This window comes from Anas platyrhynchos, chromosome 9, assembly GCF_047663525.1.
Source record: "Anas platyrhynchos isolate ZD024472 breed Pekin duck chromosome 9, IASCAAS_PekinDuck_T2T, whole genome shotgun sequence".
Lineage (NCBI taxonomy): Eukaryota > Metazoa > Chordata > Aves > Anseriformes > Anatidae > Anas > Anas platyrhynchos.
Window position 1 is genome coordinate 20,578,337 of NC_092595.1, and position 22,919 is coordinate 20,601,255.

The 22,919-nt window shown below is 37.5% G+C and overlaps 1 protein-coding gene across 17 annotated transcripts in view; it reads left to right on the forward strand.

Annotated features, from left to right (window-relative positions):
- The window catches only part of LOC119717758 (uncharacterized), a 518,405-nt gene that overhangs the window by 367,950 nt on the left and 127,536 nt on the right, over positions 1-22,919 (forward strand). Inside the window, exon 3 of one of the 17 annotated variants that reach the window (XR_011811358.1) lies at positions 20,031-20,817. The exons of 15 other annotated variants lie outside the window; for them this stretch is intronic. The gene's annotated coding sequence lies outside the window, so the exon portion shown is untranslated. Of the gene's footprint in view, positions 1-7,072; positions 7,793-20,030; positions 20,818-22,919 lie in introns of those variants that run through there. One more of the 17 variants, XR_011811360.1, reaches the window with a different exon arrangement.

Consider the following 22,919-nt stretch of genomic DNA (forward strand, 5'->3'; position numbering starts at 1 on the left):
ATAATTCACATGATTTTGGCCTATGCTTATGTGAATTATTAAACTATTTTTAAAGCAGAACCTTAGTAGAAATCTCTGAAGAAAACAAATTTGTGACATAACCTGAGGTTACGAAGGCCATAAAAGAATGAAGGGAAAGTAAAATCCTGAGTCTTAATTATTGTATCTTCAGTTTTACTGTTGAGCTACTATTGATCAGAACAATATACTATAAAGCCCATCTGTATTTTGTGGGGTGTAGTAGAGATACTATATGCCTATTTAAGGTCTTTTGACTCAAACCGAGAGTCATAAAATCAAGCTTGAATGAGTAAGGCAAAAAAGAACAAGATATCGAAGTGCTGGATAAATGCCATAACAAAAGAAAGCTTCACTTTGAAAGCCATTAAGTTCTGACAATTTGCAATTTCTGCACAGATTTAAGGTGATTTGTGATTTGTACAGACTTGATCAATGTATATCCCTTATATCATTAGACTGTGTGTTTCAATGACTTTCTTTTTCTAAGACTACACTTCAGTTCAGACCTCGAAACACAGTCTTGTGTGGCTGTTTCTAGTTGTGTTGAGAATAAGGTTCCAGCTCTGCTCCAAGTTGCTACTCACATAGACCTAAGTAGCATACATATGGACACCTTTTTTCACAAGTGAAGTCTGCATTAGCTGCATTAACTGATAAGCAACCCTTTCATGCGCCAGATAAAAATGTGTTTTCAGTTTTTGTGCATCAAATTTGGTATAAGCAAATATATTTATAAAGTGCATGAATAGTATTTTATTTTATATAAATAATCCACCAGATGAACAATAAGAGGAAATAAAAGCAAGATATTAGAACTAATTCATCCATAGAGTTGCTAAATGAGCTTTTTATTTTAGTGGCAAATCTTGCATAGGTGGTAACTCCTTTATGGAAGTGAATGATGTATGCTTGCTGACAGTGTTCATGCACTTCATGCGTACTGAGTGATTCCTTAGAAAGATCTCTGTGTACTGATAATAAACCGACTTGAACAAAATCATAGATCTGATTACAGTTGAACTGCAAGGGTACTTGGAAGACTAATTCAGTTCTGACATTTTCAGAATACTTTTCTGACAATTTCCAACAGGATGATCTCCGATCATATGTGAGCAAAACTCTTTTTTTATGCTTCCTTTCAAAACAGGACAAAAAACAAGTACAGTTTAGTTAGAATACTCAAAATACTGCTATCTGTGTCACATAGACTGAGTAACATATCTTGTTAGAGTTCATAAACCAGGGTAACAATTTATGATATACGGATCAAATATTTATAATCTTAACAGTACCTTTTCTAACCCATACCACATCAGAATTTAACTCAATTACACACCTGGTCAATATTTCCCCAGTTCAGAAGATTAGCCTATAAATCACTCAGAAATAAGCAGGCGTCGGATAACAAAACTGGTTTCTCACATGCAGTGCATTTGGTATACTAAAAAACTTTGGACTGGTCATAATTATATGAGAACCTTTGTCACTTGCATAAACTATTTACTCTTACAATAGTGTAAGATACTGAAAAACAGAACAATGTCAGTAGAGTACAATTCACCAATTGTTGTTCTTAATTATGTTTGCATGCATAATTCATAAATATACTTTGTGGATGAGAGAGGAAAATGACAAGACAGAACAACAAAAAAAAAGAATTCTTTACAAAACATTTAAAATATAATTAGGCAAGATATTTAATATGCTTATTACCAAAGTGATTTTTTATTACAGAGCTAAATAATGTCTCCCTTTCAAAACAATAAAATAAAACAATGTCACTCTGCATTATCCCATGTGGTAAATCAATCTGTTCTTCTGATAAGCTGCTGCTTTCTAAGCATGTAAGAACATGGTTAAGGAAGATTCAACAGAAAGACAGCTAGAGCTGCTGTTGTCATATTCACATGAGCTGCTGAGGCCAAGTTGCAGAAGGATGAATGGCTGCAATTCATCTCCCCAGCTGGCCTACGTGGAATGTGACTCAGACCTGCAGAAACGCAGAGCCTCCTCCAAATGTGCCAGGGACAGCCTGAGAAGGCAGCTAGCTGTGTACTGCATGATCTTGATGTTCCAATTTAAACTAACTTTTGTACTATCTGTCTGCAGTATAAGACTTGAAGACACTCTAGGGAGAGTCTCTATAGTTTCAGAGGATTTTGGATCAGGTCTATGATTTCATCCAACCTCAACTGTATCAGTTCACCCAAGGAAAACACTCTGGGTTGACAGTCACCTCTAGCAAAAGATTAACAAACAAAATGTGTTGAGTCACCTGCTGAAGATTATTCCTTTGCTTAATGTAGAGCCAGTGAATGATTAGGCTCCTAATTTAGTTGCTAAGCAGAAGATAGGACAAGTCTGGGTCAAAGGAAGTGCTGTTTGTTTTAAATGACAGAGATCTAACAACTTTTAGTTGTTAGCAAGGATCGATAAAATATCTTACAGAACCAAGAGTCATACTTCCTTCTGAAGGTGGCAGTGTTCATGCTGCTCTCTTTCACACTTGGCTGTTTTGTTTCTCCCACAGTGCTCGTGAGTCCTGTGAAATGGGCAGGGCGCACCCTAGTTTAAGATTAGCAAGATTTTTCTTTCTGTAACTAAAGCAAGGATTGGACCTATGTCTTTGGCAGGGTGCAACAACCTCCACTGGTCTTCTGCTGACTTCAAAGAGCAAACTTGGCTTTGTTTCATGGGAACATTCAATGATTTCTTTTTTTAAAATAATGGGAATCGTGAGACCGGTTAAAAAGACATAGTTTCTCACTGTGTAACTGAACTGCAAAATCTATTGCATAGGAGGTGGCCAAGGCCAAGAGTATAAGTTTCAAAAAGGACTTGTATAGTTATGAAAATAATTCAGGATTTGAATTGCTACTGGAATCAATTTTTTGAATATTTGAAGTGCTATTGGAATCAGTGACTGTCTGTGAGAGAGATTAAACTTTATGCTTCAGGGCTAGAGAACAGGAGAGTTACATTGTGGGGAAGATTATTACCCATCTGCCTGATGCCAGGTTCCTCTTGATATGGGACTGAACCAACTGCTTGCCTTGTCCTCACTTTTTTTTTTTTTCCTCTGCAACCCTGAATATGTAAATATACAAGTCCTGAATGGTATTTTATTCATCTCTTTACAAACTTAACATGGTTATTGAAAGAGAACATACAATTTTCATTCCAGGTGCAAAAATAATTATTATTTTTTTTCCCCTGAAGAATGACTTTTCATACAAACCTGGAAAGGATCTTCTGAGGAACTGCAAAGGGCAAAAGAACAAGAGATAACTATACAAGTAATTCTCAGATTCTGAAGTCTGGAAGATTATTGCAGAAAATTTCTTTTGCTGATCTTCATTCATGATGTATCTGCTTATAGGACATCCTGCCTCATACTTCAGTCACTATGACGTTATCACCTCATAGGCTGTATGTATCTTGAACAGCCATTAATTATAATCTGCCAAGGATATTATTTATCCTTAAAATCTTGGACAAAGGACAAATGTACTTAATACAGTCTTCTGGATTTGAAAGTAGATAGAAGTCCTCTGCCTCAGTTAGAATTAAATCAGAGCTTTAGGAAGGCCCTGGAGTTCCTTTAAGTTAAGAAAGTACTGAATTTACTTAACATATCAATATGAGATTTATTTGAAATCCCTGATCTCAAATGAACAAATTTCTGTCTCTAGTAATCCTCCTATTTATTTTCAGTAGTGAGAAAACAGTTTATTCTATCAAGATTATAAAGCTTTAATGGCAAAGTATCAGATAAACTTTTACTTTACAAAGCAGCAAGAAGCTTTGCAGTGAAGCACATCATACTAATTCAGAAATTGATCTCTCACTGTTATTCTTCCCTAGCACTTGCTTCTTTAAGGTACAGAGGTAACTTTCTAGGGACATGCACATTCCACTGGAAAACCTTTGTTATGAGCTGTATCAGAGGGGTCCTATAATGCTGAAGAGCTGTGCATATTCTTTATTCAGCAGAGTGGTTAAAACATAGATTCCATAGCCTTTGGAAACTTCTGCTGAGGCTGTGATTCAAGGAGTAATGGGTTATTTGCAGATCTGTTTGCTGAACTTTGTTCAGAATTTAAAGATTCAACTTCTTAAACATTCAACTTTTGAATATTTGACACTTCTTGTACTTTGGGATCAGCAGATTGGTATCTTGCTGGAGAACTCCACTAGTTCATTCCTTAATAGACCTCCCAGGGTAGCAGCTACTCAGTGCTGCCATCTCAGAAGTAATGATGAATAGCAAGCTGGGCTTTCAAGCATTGCTAGAGCGTACTTTCTGGATCGTCTAGGGAAAGACTGACAATATAAAACCACCAAATCTAGTTTGAAGTTAAAGAGATCAGAGTGCCATAGGTGCATAAGCAGATGACCCATTGCATTGACTTATGTGCTAAGAAATGCTATTTTATGGTTTTGCTTGCCTCAGGAGAACAGCATACCTCCATAATAGCATTAAGAAAGTATCTCCACAGAATATTCACTGGTTATATTTGTTTGCAGGGAAGGGTGTGTTTATTTTTATTATTATTATTTTTAATCAGTTGAGTCAACTAAAATTTGTGGATGAGCACCTTATGTTTGAGAATGTTTAGAACATAGGTTATACATGGGAAGGTTAGGAAAAAGATTTATCAGTTAAAAAAAAAAAAAAAAGAGAAGAGAAAAAGAGGAAAACTATAGACCGGCCAGTTTAACTTGAATTTCTTTAAAGAACTGAAAATATCAGTCTATTTTTAAACTCCATAAATAAATAAATAAGAGTAACAGCCAGCACAGATCTGTAAGGAGCAAATCATGTACAGCTAATCTTATTTTTTCTAATACTGTAGCAGGAACTTTGGATGAAGTAATAGCAGAATGTTTCTAGTTTTACTTTCATGCTGGCCCTCTTGTAATGCACGTTGAAGTACAGGGTCTAATTCTTATGTTGGTGAAGCATATTTATATGTTTAATTTATTTCTCTATATAATTTATTTATTGCTCAGTTCATTCTTCTACTGTGACAGGTCTCTAAAAGGCTCAATCATGAATTTTGGCTTTAGTCAGTATTTTTATTAATGCTTATTAAAGTTGCAGATGACAGCAATGTGAAAGGAACTGAGACTATGCCAAAGAACAGTAGAAGAATTCAAAATGACAAATTCAAGATCTTGGTTAAAAGTGTATTGCATTTGTCCCCATTGAAGAATTATTTGTTAGACTTCGATAACCTGCTCATTCACATAATGAAATAAGAGTTGAAATTTTATTCATTTGGAAAAGGATGTAGCAATTTAGGAATTAACATAATTTGTAATTAACAAATATCACATCATCATAAAAGTATCCACACATTATATCACAATAAGATATATATATATATATATATATATCTTATTGTGATATAATGTGTGGATATATCTCAGACCCATGGATATATGCTCAGACCCATGATATATTTTGCAGCCTGCAAAGTTTATGAAATGGTTTTCTGCTGTGCTCAGCATTGAGAAAGATCAGCTATTATGTTCTGATCTGGGTACTGCACTACAGTGAAGTATAAACTGCTTAGACAAACTCAAAGGAAAATCAGCATAACTTTCAGGAAAAGAAGGAAGAAGGGAAATGGGGATGTTTAGAATGAAGAGGGGATACGTATACAAAAAAGTAAGGGAACTTATTCTACCACTGTGGAATGGGTAAAATAAGCAAAAATGATCTTAAAATACAGTAAGGAAGATTTAAATTAGACAAAGGAAGACTTCCTACTGATAAAAATCCTGAAGCACTTGACTAAATTATCTTTGGGATTACCTCTCAAAACCCTGTTTATGCCTACAGTTTGTATTTCTGTTATATGAATGAAGCTGTTGTACAATGATAAGTTCATAGCTTTGTGGATCTTTCAAATCCAAACCGAGGCTGTCTTACTCATATTACAGTTTCAAATTCCCAAAGGTCTCAAGCCATATTTTTAGTATGTATATGAGTGTGTCGTCCCTCCCCCCCTCTTTTTTTCTTCTTTTTAAATGACTGAGAAGAAACTGTTCCCAGTCCAAAACCCTGGAAATTTCTGGAGAGGATTTCAAGCTTGTATTCAAGTTTGAATTATGCATCCTATATCCCTATCTGATTTGGAGCTATTTTGTGCAAGAAAGCATTTGGAATTAATTATTTTTTTGCAGATTTTAATTAGAAAAAGAATCTCACTGATTACATTCTCCCCTTCAATTAACTAAAATAATTTTGCTTCTGGGCTTCTACCTTGCATGCCAAATTGCAACTAAACATGCATAGTTAAGCCTAATGGTAGTATCCCTAAAAATAGAGGTTCAAAATGGCAATGCTCTGAGATTTTAAACTACACAAGAATGAACAATAATGCTCTAATGATTCAGGACAATCTATAAGATTCTTTTTTCTCTGCTATTTGTTCCCAGAAGAACACTTAGTTTTATATAATGCATGAATACTAAGATTTGTGGTGGGAATACTTCACATCTACAAATGGCTGTCCCACTGGGATTTGTAGCACTGTTTTAGATTTCTGTTTCCTGCTTCAGATTTCTGTTTCAGTTTCCTGAAGTTTCACAATCACACCAAATGCCTTTTCAGAAGAGTTCTGTTTTAGCACTTTTCTGCATTATACATAGTTCTCTTTATATACCTGGATTGGATTACACTGAATCACACTGACAAATTCATTAAAAAACATGGTCTTGTCATATGAAAAACATATGTTAAAAAAAATAAAATAAAAAGTCACCAGCATATACTAAATACATGCTGTTGTTTTCAAAAATAATCTGTTTATATTAAATATTGGATTTTTTTTTCCAGGGGGAGGGGAAAGGAGGGGAGAAAGAGAAGTTTCTATTTGTACTCATAAATTAATTAAATTTAAAATGCTGATGAATTAATATAAGAATGAAAATTAAGTCAGCACTGTCAAAACCATGACAGAACCAAATGGTCCCAGCTGATGTCCAACTAATATGTTTTCAAGTACCTTATTTGCTTCCTCCTTAATTTATTCTTTTTCAGACTCATTCTGTTTAAAGCAAGATTCTTGGTATATTCTAAAACAGCAACAACAAAAACAGTCATCATGATCTTCAGACATCTGCAGATCCTCACAGCCTACCTATGTCTGAATTGTGCTGTCTCATTCTGCCCTGCAGCTCCAATTCACTACCTTTTCAGTCAGTTCTCAAAGCCAAAATTGCTGTCTAGATTCATCAGGTCACACCTGGGTTACTACATATTCATTTTCTCTTGCCTGGAGGAATGCAATCTTTCTCCCTACACATCCATACAGAAGAAAGCAGACGACAATTTTTCCAGCTCATCTTTCACAGTTTTTTGCAGCTCTCTCTTGATTTTTCCATTGCATCAAAGAGAAAGCACTTGTCCTCACTTTCAAGGCTCTCACCATGCCCAACTTATCCTATTTTGTTGACACCAAAGAGTTTTATTCTTGGATCTGATCAGCTTTCTTTGCCAAGTGCTTTTGGGCTTTGTCACACCTGGGCACCATACCTGGGAGGTGTTCACCAAATGTTCTGCCAGTCATTCTTTAAACTTCCATCTGCCTTCAGAAAAATTTGGCAAAAGTTAAACTGCCAGTAAACTGAGTTTGTTGTATCATGCTAAGCTGTGTGCTGTGTGGTTTTTCTCTGTAGTCCTAGAGCCTAGCTCTGGACAGCAGATGATTCTGTATACGGTTTTCCACTAATATTAAACTGGGACTAAAGTTGTAAAGTTTTTTGAAAGTAAGGATTCACTTTTGTTCTGAGCTTGTGGATCATTTGGAAATGTGTCTGGGTACAAGGTTAATATAAAACATACTTAGTGTTTATTTCTTATTGTGTCTGTGATAATTAAAGCTATCATAATATGACTACATGAACAGACTAATCATAGAATCATAGAATATCCTGAGTTGGAAGGGACCCTTAAGGATCATCAAGTCCAACTCTTGACACCACACAGGTCTACCCAAAAGTTCAGACCATGTGACTAAGTGCACAGTCCAATCTCTTCTTAAATGAATAATGAAATAGTGGATGTAAAACAATATAATTTTTTTCCCCTCCTTCAAAGACTGTAGGTTTTTGGTTTTGGTATATGAATGGAATGCTATGATATCAGTGTAGTATTGCTCTGTCCTGTTTGTTTTTGTCAAAAAAGACAACTTGATTGTAGTGTCATTCAAACTTTTCTTCATGCTAAGTGTGGTAATTAAATAACAAATAGGCAAATAACAGCTCTATGTATGAACATTCAAAAAGGCTTTTAAAATCTGTACTGGGCAGTGAGAGACATCTTTCACTAGTGAAATGGGATTGAATACTTAACACTGGAAGGGAGCATGAGCAGCAGAGCACAGGTAGTATACAACGTAGATTAATGCCAGATGATAGTCACCTACATTTTTTGTTAAGTAGGAACAAAAAATGCTAGGAACAACTGAAAGTGGGATTTGGGGAAATTATCAGATATAAATGTGAAGAAAGAACAGGGTGGCTTTTACATTATTACAGCCTGAGTTGCTCAAAACCAACACTTTGAAATATAGTTCTACTTCCCTAAAAACACAAGATTAGTTTTAGGCTAGTTGCTTTTTCCTTTGTTTTCTCATTTATATATATATGGGGTGTTATAGAGAGAGGGAGAATGCATTTTTAGGTGCATCTTTTAGATCACAACAGTATCAATTCTTGATTAAATAATGTTTAAACCTCAGGGGAAAAAAGAAAATCATAAAGATTTCCTGTTAACCGAAAGTTGGAAAAATACTCTGATTTACTTAAGAATTTACACAGAAATTTCATCCAAGTGGTCCAATATCCTGCCTCTAGAAGTGCCCAAAGCCAGATTCTTCAGAAAGGCCCATAGTGGGTGGACGTACCCAGGTACATCTCCATGCACACATCTAATCTTGATTTCTAACAGCTAGAGAATGTACTTCATAGTTTAAGTCTAGTTGCAATCTTCCTTCCTAATTTTCAATCTTCCTAATTAATTATCATTATTTATAGTGATACTAGGTAAGTCTGCTATCCACAAATACATTCACAACAGTTTTGAATCTCATTGAGTTTTGTCTGTAGCAGACTTTGCAGTTCAATTTGTTTTCAGCAACCCATTTTGTTGATTCTTTTGAGTGTCCTTCTGCTGTTTTAAATGTAAAAAATACTGATTTGCTTTTAACCTTCAACGATTAATGAAAGAGACAAAATCCAGAATGGACTTACAAAGATAATATACATTTTTTAATGCTTCTTTTAAGGGCTGCCTGGATTACATGAGACGCATTATCTGTATTAATACAGTAGATAATTGTGTAAGACTCCCTAATTCGTAGCAAGCATTCACCTGTAGAAAAGGTTGTAGTCATTTAGCTCTGGAAAACGCATTTGGCATTTTCTGTGGGAAACAGCATAAACAAGTACCCATGTGCTTGGAGTCATTTGATGGAGACCTCTGTAAATTACACATATTACTCTGTGTTTATCTCTTCCCAAGCTATGTTTTTCTTTTTGTTTTGCTCTCCTATCACCAAGCAATCAGGTATTCCTCAGATTGTTAATATTTTCATACACCAGTTGATTTTCTAAACACCTTATTAGATTTGCTGTATGAAACACCCCAACTAACATACAAAAAGAGAGAAAGAAAGTAAAAATCTATATTTTTTTTCCACGTAAAGTAAAGAACAGCAAAGAAGGTCAGCTGTAAATCTGGAAAAATAAAATATTGACTCAGATAACCTGGGGTCATTTGCAGTGTCTTTTTCAAAGCCAGCAGAATCGATGCCTGTTCTCACATGACTCACTGGGCTCTGCATTGGGTTGGTAAGAGTCTCACATAGCATGACACTAATTTTTTTAGACAGAAACTAATTAACTTCTCACTGAGACTTAGGGGAAGTTCTAGCTAGTAATCATTGGGACAATTGCTCCTAAAAGTAGTCAATCAAAGAGCTGAATGCATTGAATCATAAAGCCAAGAGAGAGCTCATTTTCAGTGGAGACAGCTCTTGCTGAAGTAGTATTAGACTTCTGTTATCAGATCTCTCTTTTGACAGCTGGTGAATGCAGAAGCATGCAAGGATGGTGAAGTTTAAGATGCAGCTAGACAATATTTGATCCAATGTGAGCTGATTCAACAACTCACTGTTGCTGAAAGGGGTAGTTAGGCTCATTCCTGATTTTAAAATTGACCCACACAGTATCAGCTCTGGCACTTGTGTCCTCATGGCAACTTGCTTCAACCCACTAAATCAGCAGTAAAAACATGAGTAACTGTACTAAAGAGACAGGTTCTTCCAGCAGCAACTGTGTTTCCACTTCTTTTTGAAAGATTAAAAAGCCCTACTCTGATGAGCTCTTTTTTCAGCTGTTAGTTTCTCACCTGTCCCATGGGGAGCCAGATGATTCCCTTTGGCCTGTGTCTATTCAGCAACCTTTCCTCATGCACGTATTTGAGAAGTATACTGAAACACCACTAGCAACTAAGAATCAGCCCTGATTTGTAGCCAGCCTTCACTGAATGAGTGCTCTGAGTTGCATTAAGAAAGCTTTATAAAAATTTTAGTACATTTGTCCTAATACTGAAATTTCAATTAGAGCTCAATATGGCCTGCTATTTCCCCTTTTCTTCAGGGCTAATGCATAACAACCACTGTAAGAGAAAACTTTATTCTCTGTGTAGGCTGTGGTACAGCTTAAACCTCCAGCAAACAGTAGGAGGAATGATTCAGCTGGTGTCAGGCAGTGATTTTCCTTTTAGATAACAGTTTATCTTGTATGGGTCATTTCATTAACTGGCCCACTGGATATGAATGTGTACCATATCCGAACTGTTTGCCACCAGACTCTTTTCATGTCTTACTTGTTTAATGTTTTTCTCTCTCTAGATCCCATTTGTGCTGGCTTTGCTAGTTAAGCTACTTCTTAGTATTTCTATATTGTATGTTTTATTTTAGTCATATCTATTTACCCTGAAGACGGCTCAAGTGCTTCTGAAAGAACAAAAGCAGGCATTGGTCCAAGCTTTAGCTAGTCTATACTCTAGTCATAACTGAAAATATCACACATTTGGTGCAGAGAAGTACAAATGAGTAATGAGGTTTCAGCCTCTGCTGCAGGCGGTCTTGTAATGAATGTTTTAGAATGTACCAAAGTATGTTGCTACTTCCATCTGTTTTTTGTTTTTTACCTTATTTTTATTTACTGCAACCAGTTAATCTACAATCCAGTCTTGATTCTTTTCTCTTGTTCTAAAATGGCACCACCTTGTGATCTTGTGCCTTCCTACTCTCATCTGAGTTCATCGCTAGTGCCATCAGTTTCTGCTTTCTGTCTTGCTGTGCTTCCCTTTCCGTGCCAGTGCATAGATGCATTCTGCTTGTGCTTTGTGAAGAACTACAAACATTTTATTTTCCTTAACTAAAAGCTGAGGAGCTTGGATAACTCCAAACACTTCAAGATTTTAGGGATATTATATGGACAGTAAATGTGGGCGATGCTCAAAGTATGATATCTGTCTATTGAAAGTTTCCATGCAGTTTTTGATCTTTCTGCTATACTTCAGTTGTTTTGTGTGTGTGCACCTCAAGCTGACTCCCACACCATGTTTGCATTTTAAAGCTGAGTGATAGTTTTTCTGCTTCCTCAAGAAGAGCTAGGTAGGTCTTGAGTGCCAATAGAAGGAATTAACTTAGCAGTCATCCAAGCTAGTGTTTATTGTCATGGAGAGGTTAGTGGCTTGGATTCCAAAGCAGTTTCCGTGTAGCCCTCTAAGGGATTCTAATTGTGTGGGAACCTAATTGAGTGCTTCATTGTGCAGCATAGATGTGGTTTGTATCATACATGGAATCATAGAACATCCCGAGTTGGAAGGGACTCACTAGGATCACCAAGTCCAACTGCTGGCTCCAAACAGGACTACCTAAAAAACAGATCCTGAGAGCATTGTCTAAACAGTTCTTGAACTCCAGCGGGCTTGATGTTATGATCACTTGCCTGGAGAGCCTGTTCTAACGCTTGACCACCCTCTCAGCGCAGAACCTTTCCCTAACCCCCAGCCTGACCCTCCCCTGTCACAGCTCCATGCTGTTCCCTCGGGTCCTGTCGCCGTCCCCAGGGAGCAGAGCTCAGTGCCTGGCCCTGTCCTGGTGAGGGAGCTGCAGGATGCCATGAGGCCTCCCCTCGGCCTGCTCTGCTCTGGGCTGAGCAAACCAAAGGAACTCAGCCAGTCCTCATACGTCTTGTCTTCCAGACCCTTCACCATCTTCATAGCCCTCATTTGGATGCTCTTTAGTAGTTTTATGTCTTTGTTATATTGTGGCACCCAAAACTGCACATAGTTCTCAAGGTGAGGCTACACCAAAGCACAGCAGGACAACTGCTTCCTTTGACTGGCTAGCAATGCTGTTCTTGATGTACCCCAGAGTACAGCTGGTCCTTTTGGCTGACAGGGCACACCACTGACTTATGTTCAACTTGCTCTTGACCAAACCCCCAGGTTCCTTTCCGTAAGGCTGTTCCAGCCACTCCCCCCCCCCCACCACACACACACAGAGTTTTTATATATATCCAGGGTTGCCATGTGCCAGGTGCAAGATCTGGAACTTGCTCTTGTTAAATCTCTTAAAACTGGTGATTGCCTAGCCCTCTAGTCTGTGAAGATCTCTCTGCAAGGCCTGTCTACCCTCAAGGGAATCAATTCCTTCTCAGTTATGAAGGGATGAAGGGAATCATTCCTTCCAAGTAGTGTCATCTGCAAACTTACTTAGTATGCATTTGAGTCCTACATCCAGTTCATTTACAAAAGCATTAGAGAACTGGCCCTAAAACGGAGCCCTGGGGAACTCCCCTATTGACTGGCCACCAGTCTGATATAACCCCATTTATTCTGACTCTTTGAACCCAATGCATCAGCCAATACTGAGAAACCAAGGGTACTGGCATAGTGGTATTCTCAGGTGGAGTTAAGAGAGTAGTTTCTTCTCTGCATTGTCCTCCTTGTACAAGGGGAAGAGTCCATCGCTGCCTTAGGAATCAGGAGTTACCTGAGCAGCTCCTGAAGGCTGTCAGTGACGGATGTCATTCAGGACTCTCCTGGCTGCAAAGGGAATTAGGGCACTACTAAGTGCCTGGAGGAGTTTAAGGCATTTTGCAGCTCCAAACTGTAATAAGGTCTGCCAGCCTGCAGCCCAAGAACTCCCGTAGTGAACAGGGAAATAATAACTTCTGGCCAAACAGGCCATCAGTTTTATATACATCTCAGTCTGACCTCGGCAGATCTTTCATTTCCCTATAACCTCTAGGTGAATGGCTCAAAATTGAGCGTTCATATATACCATGTTTGCTGAGATAGCTTTAATTGACGATCCAGATGGAGAAAACAGCTCTTTTGGGCCTTTTAAAGCTGGTCAGTGATCAGCCCTAGAAAGCATGATTATGCCCATTTAGCTCACCAGTGCATACTGATTGCAAGGGAGACATAAAACTGGGACTTAAAGGCCGGCAGAAATGTGAAATCTTGCACATGGTAGATTGAACAGTACTTATGAAAAATAATGTCATGTTCAGAACATGATCACTGAACCATCATCTCTGTATGAAGGCTGAGAAAATAATGTGTTTTTTTTTTGTTGTTGTTGTTTTGTCTTCAATCTCAGTGAAGAATAAAATATCCCCAGATTCTTCTTATCACACTTTTTTTGCCCTGTTCAGCTGGAGCTTTACTGCTGAACTGGTTTAACAGAAGCCATTGAAAGCAGCTTGACTTCTTCTTTCAAGCCAATGATGACTTCTTTACAGCAGTGGAATTTGATATGGGAGCAGAATATTCTGTACTGATTGTCAGGAGCAGTTGCTACTATTTGTTGGATGTGAACTTAATGGATGAACAGCAGTGAGTTTATTTGCCAGAAATATCAAATGCTAACGAACAGCTTGCCGTAGTCCTGGCCTTGGCTTCCGTCATTAACCTGATTAGACCAGAATTCTCTGCAATGTTCTTGGATGTTCTTTCACTAGTATTAGAAGGTCATTAAACAATGGGCATATTTCACAAGCTCCACTGGGATTTCTTTTAATTTCAAGCAGGTAGAGAGGGATTTCTTGTTTCATTTTGAAATGCAAATTTTTTTGTATGAGTTGGCAGATTCTCAACATGAAACAGAGAGAGCCTCAATTGACTGGATTTTATTGCTAACATTTTTGTTGTTTTCTGTTTTTTAATTGTAAAAATTGTAGCAGGGCAATGGGGTTCGTTTTTTTTTGTTTGTTTGTTTGTTTTTTTTTTGTTAAAGCATAACATTAACCCTTTAGAGATTACTTGAATATCATCTATTTTGTCTTCTTAGTTACTTGTTTGTGTATAACGACAAGGTGTCTTCCATAAGGAAAAACATTCCATCAAATATATACTGTTCTGGTGTTTGTTGTTTATAATAGTTGTTTATTTGTCTGTTGTGGCAAAAAACTTGGGCTTGGCAGCTGAAGTATTGGTAGGTGAATTGGAAGAGAAATACAAAGTGCTTGAAAACAATTTATAGCAGGGATTGATACTTCTCTGTTGTATGTGATGTAATTTTGTGTACCTTAGCAGTGGGGTAAACTCTTTCTCCTCACCCTCTGCATATGTCTATTTGTCTGGTTTATTTTATTAAAATACTTCTATGAGTTGAGTTCAGAGGTGAGCGTTAGAAGCTGATAATTTCAAGATATGGCACTCAGCTTCTAATAAAGGGCCACACTTTAAGCTCTGTGCAGTATTTTTAACCTCCTACCTGTAAGAGTTTCTACCCAGATGTTTTATATCTGTCCTAATGCAAATGTTGCATAAATGTTTCTGACAAATGAAATAGTGCTGTTGTACAATTCCTAAATTTGCTAACTGCATCACTAAAGCTGTCCATTAATAATGTCCTATTATCAAATCTCAGATTTTTTATTATATTTTGGCATTAGTCACCTTAATATTACCAGTGATGAGAGATGATTTCTTATCTCATCACAGATTTTCTGGCAAACAGTAAACATTAACAAAAGATTCTCCAGTGGACTCCCCTGTGGTCCTGGTTGGTGCAGATGTGGGGAGGTGTGGTGCTGAATTTATCCTGTAAAATAGCAAAAGAAAAAAAAAAATCAAGAATAGGTATAAGGGATGGGGGGGAATGCAGGGCCCACATTGCTAGGAGCTATTCCAGTTCAGCTGATAAGTTTTGTAGTGACTTGCTTTCTGTGAGTCTTGTGAGTTCTGTTCACTGTGTGTTGTGGTGCTTACAGAAACAGGGCTTCCCACTGCAGGTAAAACTGCCAGATACATGGACAGAGCAGATCCTTCTGTAGCAGAGCTCAGGCAGAAAGGGCAGGTCAGAGTTCATTCTTCTAGGAAAGGCATTTTGAAATATGTAGCAAATAAGCTTATGCATAGGAGCCTCAGACTTAAGTACTTTCCCTTTTCCTCCTTTTTTTAATTCCACGTTTTTCTAGCCCTCTTGGTTGTGATGAGGGTTATCATAATGTTATTTCGTGTTCCTCAGAATACAGGCAGCAGGAGGCTATTGCTAGTGCTCAGAAGTATGGGCAGATGCATTTGCTTAAACATTTTTTTTTCCCTGAGAAATGAGCTTGTACTACTTAAATATACATATTAATTATTTTGCTGCCTTCATTTTTAGACACTGAGCTAAGAAGCCTTTCCCACTATCCCCATCTGCCTCCCAGCTGACAAAACCCAAGTAGCCTGCTGTCAAAACCTTCACTTCCCACTTGACAATGTCTGATGTTTTTATGTGGCTGTTGGTACAAAATACTGCAGTGTGCTGCATATTAAGAATGGGGAATAAACAAAATAGTTCTAGCTATGAGGTTAAGTAACCTGATGGCTTTTGAGACTCTATTATTTAATAGTGTAAGAATTTCTACATAACCCATACCATTTTCATATTTAATTCAATAAGAGTTAATTATTCAGCAGTTGAAGCTGCCACAGGGTTTCCAGTCTTGTGCACTGGCATATCATATAATCCAGTGCTCTACTGCAAATGAGCAAGACCACTTAGTCATCTAAATACATACATCATGTAGTCAGCTTATGGAGTTAGATCTAGGCAATTAATGAATCAAATATGTTTTGAGACAAATGCAATGACCTCAGTCATGCTGGATATTTGCTTTACAACGCACATTTATACTGAATCCATTGAGGCTATAAACAAACTGAGAATTTCTCAAACGCTGTCGCTGGACCATGATCATGGCTTGTGCTAAGTGATGTTAAGAGTATGTCTGCCTGCTGCAGTTGCTCCAGCTCAGAATTTTCTCTGCCCAGCTGCTGCAGCCTTGCCTGGGAACCTGGGGTCTCTGCCATGAGGGATGTGGTTGCTGCTCTCATTTTTGCAGATACGGGCAGCAGTGAGGCTGAGCATATAAGCCAGACACCCTGATGCAGCCAGCCAGGCACACAGACTGCTGTGGAACAGCACCTACATATAGGACTCAGATTAAACATTGATACAGACAGCAAAGTTCCCTTTGTCCTTGTTGGCTGGCAGACTGTCACTAGTGGAAACACATGCACCATTGCTCTCTGCATTCACAAGCACACACACATCCACAGATCCCTCGAGTACCAGCACTTTCACCTTTTTCAGTTATGTGTCAAGTCAAATGGCAGCATTGTGGTCATGCGTCAGTTGTGTCAAAGCACAGAATTGTGTCATGGGAAAGAGGAGCATCATAAGATTGCAGTGGGGAGAAGCTTATAGTGGGGATTGTTTAATGCAGGCCTTGCTCAGACAGGGCAGCGACAGATTCCCTCCCTCTAGAGGACTCACTGCCAGATGGAGGTAGCTGGCAGGTCTTGGAGAGGGAGAGGTGCTGCAGTGTTTTGCAGCTAATGAATTACCAACATATGCAACAGTAAGAGTGAGGTGATGCCAAAAATCATATCCTAAATGATTCATAAGATTTTGACATATTTATTGCGGAAAAAAATCAAAAGTATTCCCAAGCCAGGTTTTGAGTTTTCAGGGTTTGAATGTATTTTCCCACCTCATCCCCTTCCCCAGATAACTAGAGGGTTTGGTTTTTGCTTGTTTTTAAAAATAAGAAGCTTCAATGGGTATTTAAATAAATGTTCCTGAATAAGCAAACAGTGTACAAAAAAAGACAAAAAAAAAAAAAACAAAAAACATATCCTCTTTAAGTTATTGAGAACAGTACTCAAACTGAACCTCATACTTTGAATTTCCATTAATATGCCTGAAAATAAATGTACAGTTGACTATGAATAAAATAAAAGGTATCTGTCAGTTTGCAAAGTATACAATCCAGTTCACAATGACATCAAGTAAACAAAACAAAATATTCCAGACTCGTGTTATGAATGACAGAAGTGTCTCAGACTGAGAATGCTGTGTGCTGCTGCTTGCAGCAATCTGTGGCACTGATCCTGCAGGGCTGTGCTGGCAGCACAGCTCATAATTCTGCAATACAAGGAATAATGCCTGGAGACCTGCAAAGCTCAGATCTGAAGCTTACTGATATTTGGGGGTATAAAGGTATGGTACTGGCATCCACCTAGCATCTAAAACGCTTAAGTGGGAATGTGAAACATTTCATTCATTTTTCTTCCCTTATAAGAGGTATCCTCTGTAGGCATAAAAAAAAGACCGCTCAACATGTGTTGTTTTTTTTTTTGTTTGTTTTGTTTTGTTTTTAATGTAGGTTTGTGAATATGGATTTGAGATGCAAGCCCTATTGCTCAACGTTTGAAAATTTGAAAACATGGGTTTTCACCTATAATTTACAGGATGTTTTGTTGAGCACTATTTTTTTTTTTTTTTCTAGTTTGACAGATGGGTTTATTAACTTAAAACTTGTAAATATAGACTTTTAAATGTCTTATTATTATTGACTAATTTATGGAAGTAATAGAGTGAACAGTGCTTAGAAGGCATTCAGGAAAAATCATAGTCTTTTTCTTGAAGTGTATCTTTCCTTTAATACCATGTGGTATTTTACCTTACATACATTTGTCGCTGTAATGAAACAAGTAACTGAAAATAACAGCAATGAAAGAGCCTTTGAATGCACAGTGGTTCATTTTGCAAGTTTTCCTTGTGTAATTTGTGGATTGGTTAAATGGTCTAAGCATCTCTGCTTTTGTGGTTAGTTTAATTATGTGCAACGTATACACGCACTTTAATCCTGAACTTTTTACCTTTTACATGTATAACGAAACATGGAGAACATACTCTACAAAACTTCTGAGATTTCCATCACTTTCTGAATTCTTTTTGCTACCAATGTTTAATTATGGTTTTGCTGGCAGTAACTAAAATTGGCACCTAGTGGTAATTACTTTGTAAGATCATAATACTTACAAGATGTATAGAGGTTTATTTGCGTGTCTAATTTGCTGTTCTGGAAATTATCTTAGAATATATTATATTACAAAAGAACTATGTTGAACAAACTAAATTCCACCCGTATTTATTCTCTCTTTTTGATTACGATATGGTTTTTAACTCTCCATGCTTATTATATGAAAATCATATTTAAATAGCTAAGGCAGTGCAACTGTGTTTTAAGTGTGAGCACATGGATCAGACAAATCGTAGGAGACAAATGCTTATTTTCTGTTTCTAAGGAGATTTCCATGTTGCAAAGTTTGCATCTGCTCAGCTCATAATACCTGGCTGCAGGTGACCTTTCAGCAAGTTCCCCCTTCCTATTAAGCCTCTGTTGTTGCTTAAAATAAAGTGACTATTCGATAAAACTCAGCAGAATGCCTCAGGGCAACTCACTTCTAAGAAAACAAACTGAACCCATCAGATAAAGCCGTCAGGGCTTGGGCTTTATCTAATGCTGCACACTCTTTTATAAATTGATTCGCTCTTCTGCCAACCCAACATGTCCATGAAATAGCTTGGCTGCAGCTACAAGTACAATTATTATTCCGCCTGAGGTGATTTGTGTGGTCTTAGAGCCCAGCAAACATCCATTTATACTCAAAGAGATTGTAGATAAAGTAGACACAAGCCGGCACTCCAGGCAGGCGGGGTGACTGGCAGCTTTGCCGTACCGCAGCAGAGGCAGAGCAGCTCCATGGACTGATGCAGTCTGGGCCAGTTTTCCCAAGATGGCCAGGGCTGTGGCTACTGAGCCACCCTTGGGAATGGTCCCAGCAGGAAAAGTGAGAACCTTACTGTTAACCTTGCTTAAACAGTCTGATTACTGACTGTAGGGAAGGTCTTCACAGGTATGGATAGCAGCGTGCATTTACAGAAACAGATGGCACATACCTGTTTCTTATCTATGAATCATAAATTTATGCAATTGTGTGAACATGTATTATGATAACTTCATTATTACATGGCATTTTTTGCAGTTATACCAATTCTTTGTAAACAAGTAACTTTTTTTTTTTTTTTTGCCAGGATTTTTCTGTTTGTTTTCCCCTTAAGAGTTAATATTTAAGTTCCTTTCTGTCTTGGAGTGAGAAGAGAGTAAATTTGTAGATCAGACACTAACCAATAACAGAGTGGGCAGGTTATTGTTTAGAGTTTGTTACTTCTCAAGATCTTTGTTATGGATCTTTTTTTTTTTTTTTTTTCTTCTTCTATGTAGCCCTGAATAGACTTGCTTCCTAATGAAAAATAGAATATAAGACATGATTTCATCTACTTAGCTCAGCAAAATACAGTAAGGATTAAACAGGGAATCATTTCAAAATTTAAGGATTAGAGATGAAAACAAAATGTATATAAAACTAAAAAAGCAGACATTAAATGCAGGGATATGTATGGTATCTGAAACTATTTCAGTTTGTTCAAAAGGGGGGAAAAAAAAACACATCCAAAAAAAATATATATATAAATCCACCCAAACCTGTCTAGATTTCAAACTGATAATATCATTCAACCTGTTGTTTTTCTGCTTTTTGTTTGTTTGTTTGTTTGTTTTAAAACCAATAGTAACCAATGCAATAAATCAACGAGATGCATGAACATCCTGAATTGTGCTGCTGCCAGTGGAGGCACAGCCGGACGAATCACTTCAGTGAGACTTCCCTCTTCAAAGGAGAGCACTGAAAGTTGTTATTGTTTTGTCCTGCTGGAAAAAGATCCCACAGATGTTGCTACTACATTCTTAAAATGAGGACCTAAAACTACTCCCTAAAGCCATTTTAATTAATTTGATTAAAGAAGAGTAAATAAATGGGAAAGAATTCTGAGACTAGAAATTCCAACTTATGTCATGGAAAATGTGGTGACAAAGCATTTCTGGAAATTAAATTACATGTCGGAAAGTGGTTCGTGTAATGGTAAGAGCAAAGGAAAATAAACACATAAGCACTGGAAAATGAAGACAGTGGATTGAAAGAATATGGCAATGCAAGCAGATTGCTCTCTTCCCAGCCCAACACCTACCGGTGTTCACAGAATTACATGTACTTCCAACCACTATCATCAGTGGTCAGACAAAAAAATTCTTGTGTATTATTTACAGTACTTTCTATTTGCAGTTTCTGTAATGAGCAAAAAGCCACAGTTTCAGCTTATGGAAAGTGATAGCATTACTGAGCTTTCCCATCTGTCAAAAAGTGAAGTGAGTGAAGCCACTCACCTCTGTTGGACATCTAAATCCAGAAATGAAGGGTTATTGAAGCATGTCCCTAAAGACATGCAAATATAACTGTGTAAAGTACAGACAAAAATCTGTAGACTTTTGTTAGGAATATGCTTATGTACCATGTTGAATTGTGACCAGAAAGTCTGTTTTTTCCAATGTTAACTGTACTGCCTTGTGAGCAGTGAGTTGGCAAATTAAAATGTTTCATATGCTTTTGACCAACACACGAATACGGAAGCTTCTCTGAAGCTCCTGTGTGAGCTTACCATGCTGTAAACCTCTGGGGAAAGGGTATGACTAAGTCATAGGTTGTGTGATGCTTGATCAGCCTGCAGGCTGTCAGTTAATGGGTTTGAGTATAACTAAACATATACAATAAAACAAGTCTTTTTTTTTCTTTTTTTTTTTTTTTTCCACAATTGGCACAGTGCAATACTATTTAAAGTGTGAAAAGAATTGTGCTGAAAGAAACTGTGAAGTGGCTGAACAGAGCTTTCTCCAGAGAGAGAATCTGCAATATCAAACATACAAACTGTAGTGTCCGCTGAGTAAGAGAAGGTACAAGAAAAACTCATTTTGAAGAAACAGAGATCAATATTTCCTGTAGCAAATGCTGGCAAAAAGTAGCATCAAGAAGAAAGATGCTGTAACATTAAAAGAAACAAGACCTACTATATTACTTACGGCATAGAAAAGGACTGCAATATTTTTTTTTAATGATTGGTGAAGTAAACTCAGTGCTTTGAAAGATACGGCTGTACAAGCATCTTAATATAACATACAGATGGATACCAGTCTCAGAATTTATCTTAGTTCAGTTACTCCAGAGTACAAAGCAAAAATACTAGTAATTAAATCTTTCTTTTCTTTCTCCTCTTTCTTTCTCCTCTTTCTCCTCTTTCTTTCAGTATTTGTTAGCTAGAAACCATTTCTTATGACTTAGCAATAACAAGCATTGATTTGTGTGCCTTGTAATCTATTTGTTCTTACATGCATCTCACCCACACCCACCTACACTCTGCTTTAAGTACTCACTGCTACAGTGTTTGGGGGTGACAATTAATTTTTAGCATGTAATCACTGTGAGGAGAGGTCATAATCATTCATTTTTAGCCAGCTGTTGTCACAATTTCACACTGACATTTCTGGCACAATGAATGAAATATATAAAATTTGGCCTCAACAACAACAAAAAAAAAAAGTGCTCCCTATTAAGTTGTTTTATTATATAATATAGAGAGAGTGATTTATGCCCTGTGCAGTACATACAGTTGTAGTTGGTTTCATTTTAGACAAAAATGTTAAATGAACTAATTAAGGAATAAGCCCTAACCAGATGGGTTTGTTGCTGCATCAGTAAATACAGGCCAGTAATAAATGATCTGCAGATTCAGTTTTAAACTATCCATGGGTAATTCTAATTAAATTGCCCTGCTGAAAGTACTACAGATTTAATACCATATTTTGGTGTATCTAATCCAGAAGAACTGCTGAAGTGTATTGCAGTGTGTTAGTCTCATCATGTTAATGGGGGCCCCCAGGGGTTGTTTAGAAGGTTGAAACCCTCCTTCTACCCAGAGTAGGTGAAGACGCCTGACAGAGGCAGGAGTATATCAGTGTACCTGCTTTCCCATGGGTAAAGCCTTAAAGTCATTTCTTTCTTTCATCTCTTTCTTTCAGTCATTGTGTTCTTCCAAAAGTGCCAAACTATGCTTTATACAGACCTTAGTTGGATATTGATTCCCTATAAAGGTGTGTGTGTGTGGGGTGGGGGGGGGGGAGGGAAGGGAGTGTCAGAGTCCTGGATGACTTTCACTTGAAGAAATTGAAGTTAATTTTTGAGCTAATTGAACAGTTCATTGAACAGTGAACTGAAAGGTCTGACATGTGGGCATGCGGGCTGACTGTTTTGGTAAGGGGGACGGAATGGGGGTTGGAAAGGTGAGGTACTGGGTGCACAGTGAGGTACCCGGTGCACAGCGCTCTCCAGCTGCAACAACACTCAGTGGAGCTCCTCTTTGACCAATTACATGAAGCTCTGAGACCTTTTTAGAACTAAGTATTTTTTATGTGTTTATTTCAGGAGTAAGAAAGTCTTCATTAAATCCATAGTCCTTTGGAGTAAGAATGGTGAAAATCATCCCTCACTTTCGGTCTGCTCTTACTACAAGTTCTTGCTAACAAAAAAATGAAATAAAAGAGTCAATGGGCTTCATATGGCATAAGCAGGT